The sequence below is a fragment of the Lampris incognitus genome, chromosome 7 (assembly GCF_029633865.1).
Source record: "Lampris incognitus isolate fLamInc1 chromosome 7, fLamInc1.hap2, whole genome shotgun sequence".
NCBI classification, from domain to species: Eukaryota; Metazoa; Chordata; class Actinopteri; order Lampriformes; family Lampridae; genus Lampris; species Lampris incognitus.
In genome coordinates, this window is record NC_079217.1 from 49,504,431 (window position 1) to 49,512,060 (window position 7,630).

At 42.5% G+C, this 7,630-nt stretch overlaps 1 long non-coding RNA gene across 1 annotated transcript; it reads left to right on the forward strand.

Annotated features, from left to right (window-relative positions):
• Nucleotides 1-569: 569 nt before the first annotated feature.
• Nucleotides 570-2,130, forward strand: LOC130115778 (uncharacterized). Its single transcript, XR_008810521.1, has 4 exons — nucleotides 570-1,293; nucleotides 1,416-1,478; nucleotides 1,611-1,951; nucleotides 2,074-2,130. It is a non-coding gene; the product is annotated as an uncharacterized LOC130115778 (long non-coding RNA).
• The last annotated feature ends 5,500 nt before the right edge of the window (nucleotides 2,131-7,630 follow it).

The window sequence follows — 7,630 nt, forward strand, 5'->3', positions numbered from 1 at the left end:
TGGATTGTTGTTTCATTTGTGAATGCAGGCAATACAAGCCACTGTTAGGAACCCCTGGTCTGAATCTCTATCACAAACATCTGCACAAGTGAGGGTCGTTACAGGAGTCATATCAGAGGGTGAACCTGTGGGAGAAGGAGAGCCATGACAAGAGGCACAGGCGCATCACTCCAATTGGAGATGTTGGTGGGCCAAGCACGATGCCCTGGAGAAAATATTTGGATCATTTGGACAGCCTCAAGACGGTCTGTACATTGATATGCTGTCCACACTCACAGCCATGCAGGAACAGAAGACAGTGAAAGGAAATGTACGCACCAAAGCCTGAGGATACAAAGAGGGCCTACTCAAGTATGAGACCATACTGACAGCACAGTTATTCCTCAGGATATTTGAGCATACATCTCCACTGTCAAAATACCTGCAGACGGGAGGAATGGACACCCTCTCTGCCCATAGGATGGCCATGTTAACAGAAGATGCCCTCAAATGAAAGGGGAGAGATTTCCAGGCTGTCAACGAGGCTACTGATGACTTTGTTAAATGGGCAAATGAAAAAAAATCGAGGAGCAGGATGAGGAGACAGACATGGAAGTGGAGGCTGTACTGCCACAGAAAAGATTAAAGAAGAAGAAAGCCATGATGAGACCTTGGTTGATGCAGAGAGAGCCTACAAGGTAAAGGTCCATAACCAAATTCTTGACACAGCTATTGAGGCTATCCGCCGAAGATTTCTGACACATGGCACTCTTTATGTGGATTTGTCATTTCTGGATCCCAAAAACTTCCCCCTGATCCAAACCAGTGCTCTCCCTAAATCTGCGCTTGCAGACCTCAGGAAGTGCCTGGTTAAATTTGACAGTTGACAGTGGGACAAGCTGAAAGAATCACCATTGGATGAATATGTGACCAGGACAGTGGAGGATGGACCCGATGGAAAGGAAGAGGACATGGAAATCGTCAACAAAAGCTGTGCCTCCTGCAAAGAGTGCCCACTGTGCTGCTATCAAGTTCTCCAGAGATTCAATATGCTCACAGATGTATATCACCTGCTTGGACTTGCGTACAAGTTCTTGCGGACACTTTCAATAACCCAGGTGGCCTGCGAATGATCATTTTCAACTCTAAAATACATAAAAAGCAGACTGAGGAGCAGCCTGTCTGCCAGCAAACTGGAGGCCTTCATGTTGATGGCAACTGAAAAGGACATCCTCGTGGCTTTGGACACAGATGCTGTAATTGACAGAGTTGCAGAGAAGAGTGAGCTACTGAGGAAACTGCTGTTATAGTTAGGTGAGATTAAACTATTGATATTATAAAATTATTCATAATGATGTAGCAGCTTTTTAAACTGAAGATAATGTCATCATGTGACTCATTATCCCACCCTCTCTCCTTCTCTCTCTCTCTCTCAGGATGTCCACACAGGTCCATTGTTGTTGAGGGTGTTCAGAGGGCCATGCAGCCTTTTCCACTAAGTAAGTATACAATACATGCAACTATCTTTCTACATTATTCTAGATTAAAGATACCGGTACTGTAATAATTTAACTCAATGAATTATCATTCTCACCCTTCTCTCTCTGTCTCCCCCTCTTGCCCTTTTAAAGGTTGCATTGTTTGAGGAGGAGATCTTTGATGTCCATTGGTGTGGAGTTCACCGGCAACATTTTGACTTAGTGAAGATACAATCCACGCAACTCTGTTTTTTTTATTTTCTAGAAGATACTCTGATCATCTGAATCTGTCATTTAATCATATATAATCTATCATTGATCATGTATCCTCTCTCTCTCTTTCCCTCTCTTTTCCCGCTCTTTCCCTCTCTCTTCCCCCTCTCTCTCTTCCCCTCTCTCTCTCTTCCCCTTCTCTCTCTCTCGTTCCCTCTCTCTCTCTTAGGATGCCATTGCTGTTGAGGGTGTTCAGAGGGCTATGCAGCCTTTTCCACTAAGTAAATATACAATACATGCAACTATCTTTCTACATTATTCTAGATTAAAGATGCCGGTCCTATGATAATTTAACTCAAGTGAATTATCATTCTCACCCTTCTCTCTCTGTCTCCCCCTCTAGCCCTTTTAAAGGTTGCCTTGTTTGAGGAGGAGATCTTTGCTGTCCATTGGTGTGGAGTTCACAGGCAACATTTTGACTTACTTGTATACTTTATACATACTTGTATACTTAAATTTTATTAAATAATTTGAAATTATACATTTACTTCTAGCAGAGCTTTTTCTTTGACAATTACTTGTACTTCTAACTGAGTATGGAGATTGTGTACTCCACAGCCACCTCTGATCACCAGGGAGTCAGTCAAGAGCAAGTGATTGCACTGGTACACTTGTCCACGGCACTTACTACTCAGCTTTGTAGTGGCTTGTGGTAATAGTACAGCAGGTACACATATTTAAGGGGACCGCAAGGATGGTGTACTGGTGCGTGGTGTCCGACCGATTGTGGTGGGCCAGTCTGGGACAAAAATGCCAGGGCCGAAATTTTTGTCCCAGTCCAGCCCTGGGTATATGGACTTTTTGCGATTGCTTTTTTGGGCTTGTTTTGAAAGTGAAACTGTAGCGCCATAAAACATAACACACTTTTGCTGTGAAAAGTACAGTAGGCCACATCAAAGTTACATAGTCCAAGAACAGGTGTTCAGGAGGGAGAGTGGGAATGAAGGAGACGACATTCTCCCTATGACATGTCAGTGTACCATCAAAATGATTTTGAAGCTGTTATCCTAAGGTAAAAATCTTCCATGGAATCGCTCTAAACTTCAACTAAGCTATACAGGGGTGTGTTTTTCAGGTTGAAATTGTTCTGGGCTCAGGTGTAAAAATTTAAGCCTACAAATGGTCTCTGCTGTCCAGTCACCCTCAACCACATAAATGTTGCAGGCACGCCTCATGGGGATCATACCATTGGAGCTCCTATGTGGCACAACCTAAAAGGTAATTATGTCTTATGTCTTGGTCAATTTGGGCAAAAGCACTCATTTTTATAGCATTTCTTTATTGGACAGTAATTGGTGAAGAGTAATAGGAAATTATAGGAAATTAGTGTAGGAGAAAGTAATTGTCGTGTATGAAACACTAATAATGTTCTAAGCTGTTTAAGCAGATAACTGGAAAGTGCACACGGCAGACTTATGACAGTAATGTAGTATATTTATTATTACACTGTAACAACCTAGCTATCCAGAGTAGAGCGGAGTACCAAGAGAACGCCCTGGTGGCGATTCTGCCTTATATACTATTCAGGAACAACCAATAGATGACCTCCACCTTATTCAGTACCAATCACACTGATCTGTGTATATTCAGCACTAATAAAACCACATATTAATATTCTGTGTTGGGAACACCACAGCTCCTCCCCTGTAAATTCAAACTTAATTTTTTTCTAGGATTCTAACATATCCGTTTTGCTCTTAAGCTCATAACCATGTACAGTATTTCTTTGACAGTAACCATACATTACATTACATATTTCTTTTTTTTTAATAACCAATCTGCATGTCAGTCACAAGTTCAGTCTATCAGGAGGACGTCTGTCTCTCACAGGACGAGTGTTCCTTTCCACAACTGGCGGTGGTGGTTCTACAGGTCGTTCTTCCACAACCTGTGGTTCAGGATGTTCTGACACATCAGTGTCTGCATTGAAATCATCAATCTCCCAAGAAGCTCTATCACAAGAGTCCATTTGAGTCTGATTTGGATTTCCCTTGATACCCAACATCTGGTTCACATGTCTTTTCACACAATTTCCATTTACTTCAACACTGTATGTGACAGGACCCAACACTTCACTTATAACTCCATTCAACCATTTCTCCCCTCCCCTGTAATTTTTTACCAACACGTGTTGACCAACCTTAAAAGACCTAACACGGGGAAGATTTGGTTTAGACTCGGTCTGCATTCTCTGAGAGAACTCTGGTTTGATAAGACACAACCTGGTTCGCACCTGTCTTCTCAGAAATAGCTCAGCTGGGGTCTTTCCTGTCTTAGTATGGGGTGTGTTTCTGTACCCAATCAGAAAATTTGCTACACAGTGCTCAAGCGTCATACCACCAATGGCTCTATTCTTTGCAAGGGATTTCTTAAGATTTTGGACCAATCTTTCAGCTAAACCAATACTTGCAGGATGGTATGCAGGTGACTTGATGTGTTTTACTCCATTTTTAGTCAAAAATGACTCAAACTCTTGCAATACAAACTGAGGTCCGTTATCAGTTACAACCTCTTTAGGCAACCCATAAGCTGCAAATAAATTTCTCATTGCTTCAATTGTCTTAGATGAAGTAGTAGTGGTCATGGGAACTATCTCTGGCCATCTAGCATAGGCATCCATCACTACTAAAAACATCTGCTTGTGGTCCTCAGCAAAATCAAGATGTCTTCTTTCCCATGGACTCGAAGACCATTTCCATGTATGTATCGGTGTGGTAGCAGGCATACTACGCTGCTGCTGACAAATAGTACACTGATTCACTTCACGTTCAATACTGTCATCTAATGTAGGCCACCAGAATAAACTTCTGGCGAGGGACTTCATTTTAACTATTCCCCAGTGGTGCTCATGTAATTCAGACAATAGCCTGTCTCTTAGTTTATCAGGCACTATCACACAGTAACCCCATAATAAACAATCATCCTCAATGCTAAGCTCTAATTTTCTCTGAATATAAGGCTTCAGTGACTCATCCTGTACATGTTTAGGCCATCCAGTTAACACCAACTGTTTAACCACTCTTAACACAGGATCTCTGTCTGTTTCTTTGGCTATTTCTCTAGCAGTAAGAGGTAAGTCTTCCAGGTAAGACACTCTGTAAATTGGGTTTGACACCACATCTACATCAGGCTTCACAGGTAATCTTGATAAAGCATCAGCATTGCTATGATGCTCTGACTTCCTGTACTGGATTTCGTATGTATATGCTGCCAAAATTAGAGCCCACCTTTGTAATCTAGCGGTGGCCAGTGTTGGCACACCTGTTTTAGGCCCCAGAATTTTCAACAGTGGCTTGTGGTCTGTCAATAACAAGAATTTCCTTCCCTAAAGATACTCATGGAATTTCATAACTCCAAAAACAAGACCCAGTGCCTCTTTTTCCAGTTGAAAGTAGTTCTGTTCTGTTTTAGTTAACATTCTGGATGCAAATGCGATAGGTCTCTCACTTCCATATTTCATTTTGTGGCCGATTACAGCACCAACTCCATAAGGAGAAGCATCACATGCTAGTATGATATGTAACTCTGCATCAAAATGTACTAACAATTTATCTGACTGAAGAGACTTCTTTGCACTATCAAATGCACTTTGACATTTCTCTGACCATTCCCAGGTTGCATCTTTATGCAGCAATGCTGTCATTGGCTGAATCAGAGTAGATAGATTAGGGATAAACTTCCCATAGTAGTTTAACAGAGCTAAGAATGACTTGAGTTCAGTTACATTTTTCGAACTGGAGCCCTCTGAATAGCATCTGTCTTTTCCTTCATTGGATGTATGCCCATGGCATCAATGACATGCCCTAAGCATGAAACGCTGTTCTGCATGAATGCACACTTCTCTCTTTTAACCCTGAGATTGTAAGTTTCAAGTCTGCTAAGCACCTCTTCCAAGTTAGTCAGGTGCCTTTCTGTATCTTTTCCAGTAATTAAGATGTCATCTAAATAACAGATGACCCCTTCCATGCCCTGAAGAACCTGATCCATAATCTTTTGAAAAATAGCAGGGGCGCTAGCAACACCGTAGGGTAACCTATTGTAGTGATACAACCCTCTGTGTGTGTTGATAGTTAGGTAATTTCTTGAATTGTCCTCTAACAGAACTTGCTGATAAGCCTGCGACAAGTCTAATTTGGTAAACTGCTGACCTCCTGCTAGTTTAGCAAATAAATCTTGGGTTTTGGGTAGTGGATACTGTTCCACATTCAACCATGGATTGATGGTGACCTTGTAGTCTCCACATATTCTCACACTATCATCCTTTTTAGGCACACAAACTATTGGAGCTGCCCACTCACTGTAATTAATGGGTGAGATGACACCTTCAGCTTCCAATTTTGCCAGTTCTCTCTCTATGGCTTCTCTTAATGCATAAGGCACGTTTCTAGGCTTACAGAACTTGGGCACAGCATCACAGCATCTGGAACTACATGTAGTCTGGCTTCAATACCTTTCAACTTGCCTAGCTCAGGTTTGAACACTGATGCATGTCTGGCACACACATCATCCACTGTATCAGGAGCCACTCTGTTGACTCTTGACCAGTCTAGCTTTAATTGACTTATCCAGTCTCTGTCCATTAATGCAGGACCTCTTCCTTTCACGACTAGTAGTTCTAGCTTTTCTGAGCGTTCCTTGCATTTCACCTTTGCTGTGAATTTTCCTATCAATGGCAATGATTCCTCACTGTAGGTTTTCAGCACACAATTTGCAGGACTAAGTTTCACATCTTTAAACCTGCGTTTAAGTAGAGTTTCAGATATCACTGACACGGCTGTGCCAGTGTCTACCTCCATTTTCACCCTTGTACCATTTACACTGACATACACATAGTAGGGTTTCACAATGTCACCTTTACCCATGTCCATTGCAAAAAGTTCGGCCCCTCCACTGTCCAATGTCTGACCATTGTCAATGTTCTGTACAGCATCCACCATACACCTTGTCGGCACGCAGAGTCATCTCTGGCACTGCAGAGCTGAGGCTGGATAGGATCTCCATCTGCCCGAAGACTGTGAGCATTGCTCTTGTCCACGTGCTGGGGAGCGTTGCAAACAAGTCTTCCCTGCTGCTTGATAGCGCTGGAATTTGTACATGTCTCGTGCTTGAGAGCATGGCAACATTCCAAATGCATGGTCCCTTTCGATGCCTTGCCATAGCTTCCTTCTTTAGGTGAACGGCATGCTTTTGCGATGTGTCCCTTTTTCTTGCACTGGTGACACTCTGCATTCTTGAACCTGCATTCATCCGGTCTGTGGCCTTTTCCATTGCAGCGATAGCAGGGCTTTCCGTTAGCTGTAGACTTTACAGTAGCCTCTCTATGCTTTAGGTTAGCCTTCTTTTCCACCACATTAGCTTTATAGCCTTACTGTGCAAACTGTTGCGCACCGTTGCCTTTTGTTACCTCAAAAGAAAGCGCCATTTCAACTGCGAGCTGTAACGTTAAGTCTTTTGTGTGAGCAGCATTGAGTAACCGATCTCTTAGCTCACTGCTCTTAACTCCACAGACAAACCTATCACGTAGTGCTTCATCTAAAAATGTTCCAAATTTGCATGTGGCTGCTAACTTTCTCAAACTTGCAGTGTACTCACTTATTGTTTCGTTTTCCTTTTGGTTTCTTCCGTGAAACTTGCATCTCTCGGCAATAAAGTTGGTTTTCGGGATGTAGTGCTTTTCTAGCATTCCCACCAGTACTTCATATGTTTTACCCGATGGTTTATCTGGGTGCACAAATCCATCAGCAAGCTATGCGCCCTTTTTCCTACCACCGTAAGAAATAACGCTTTGGTTTTCTCATCTCGAGTGTCCAATCCATTTGCTGCGAAGTACTGCTCTAACCGCTGGCGATAACTATCAAAACTTTCCTCACTTTCCTCGGAGTGGAAATCTTCTGGCTTAC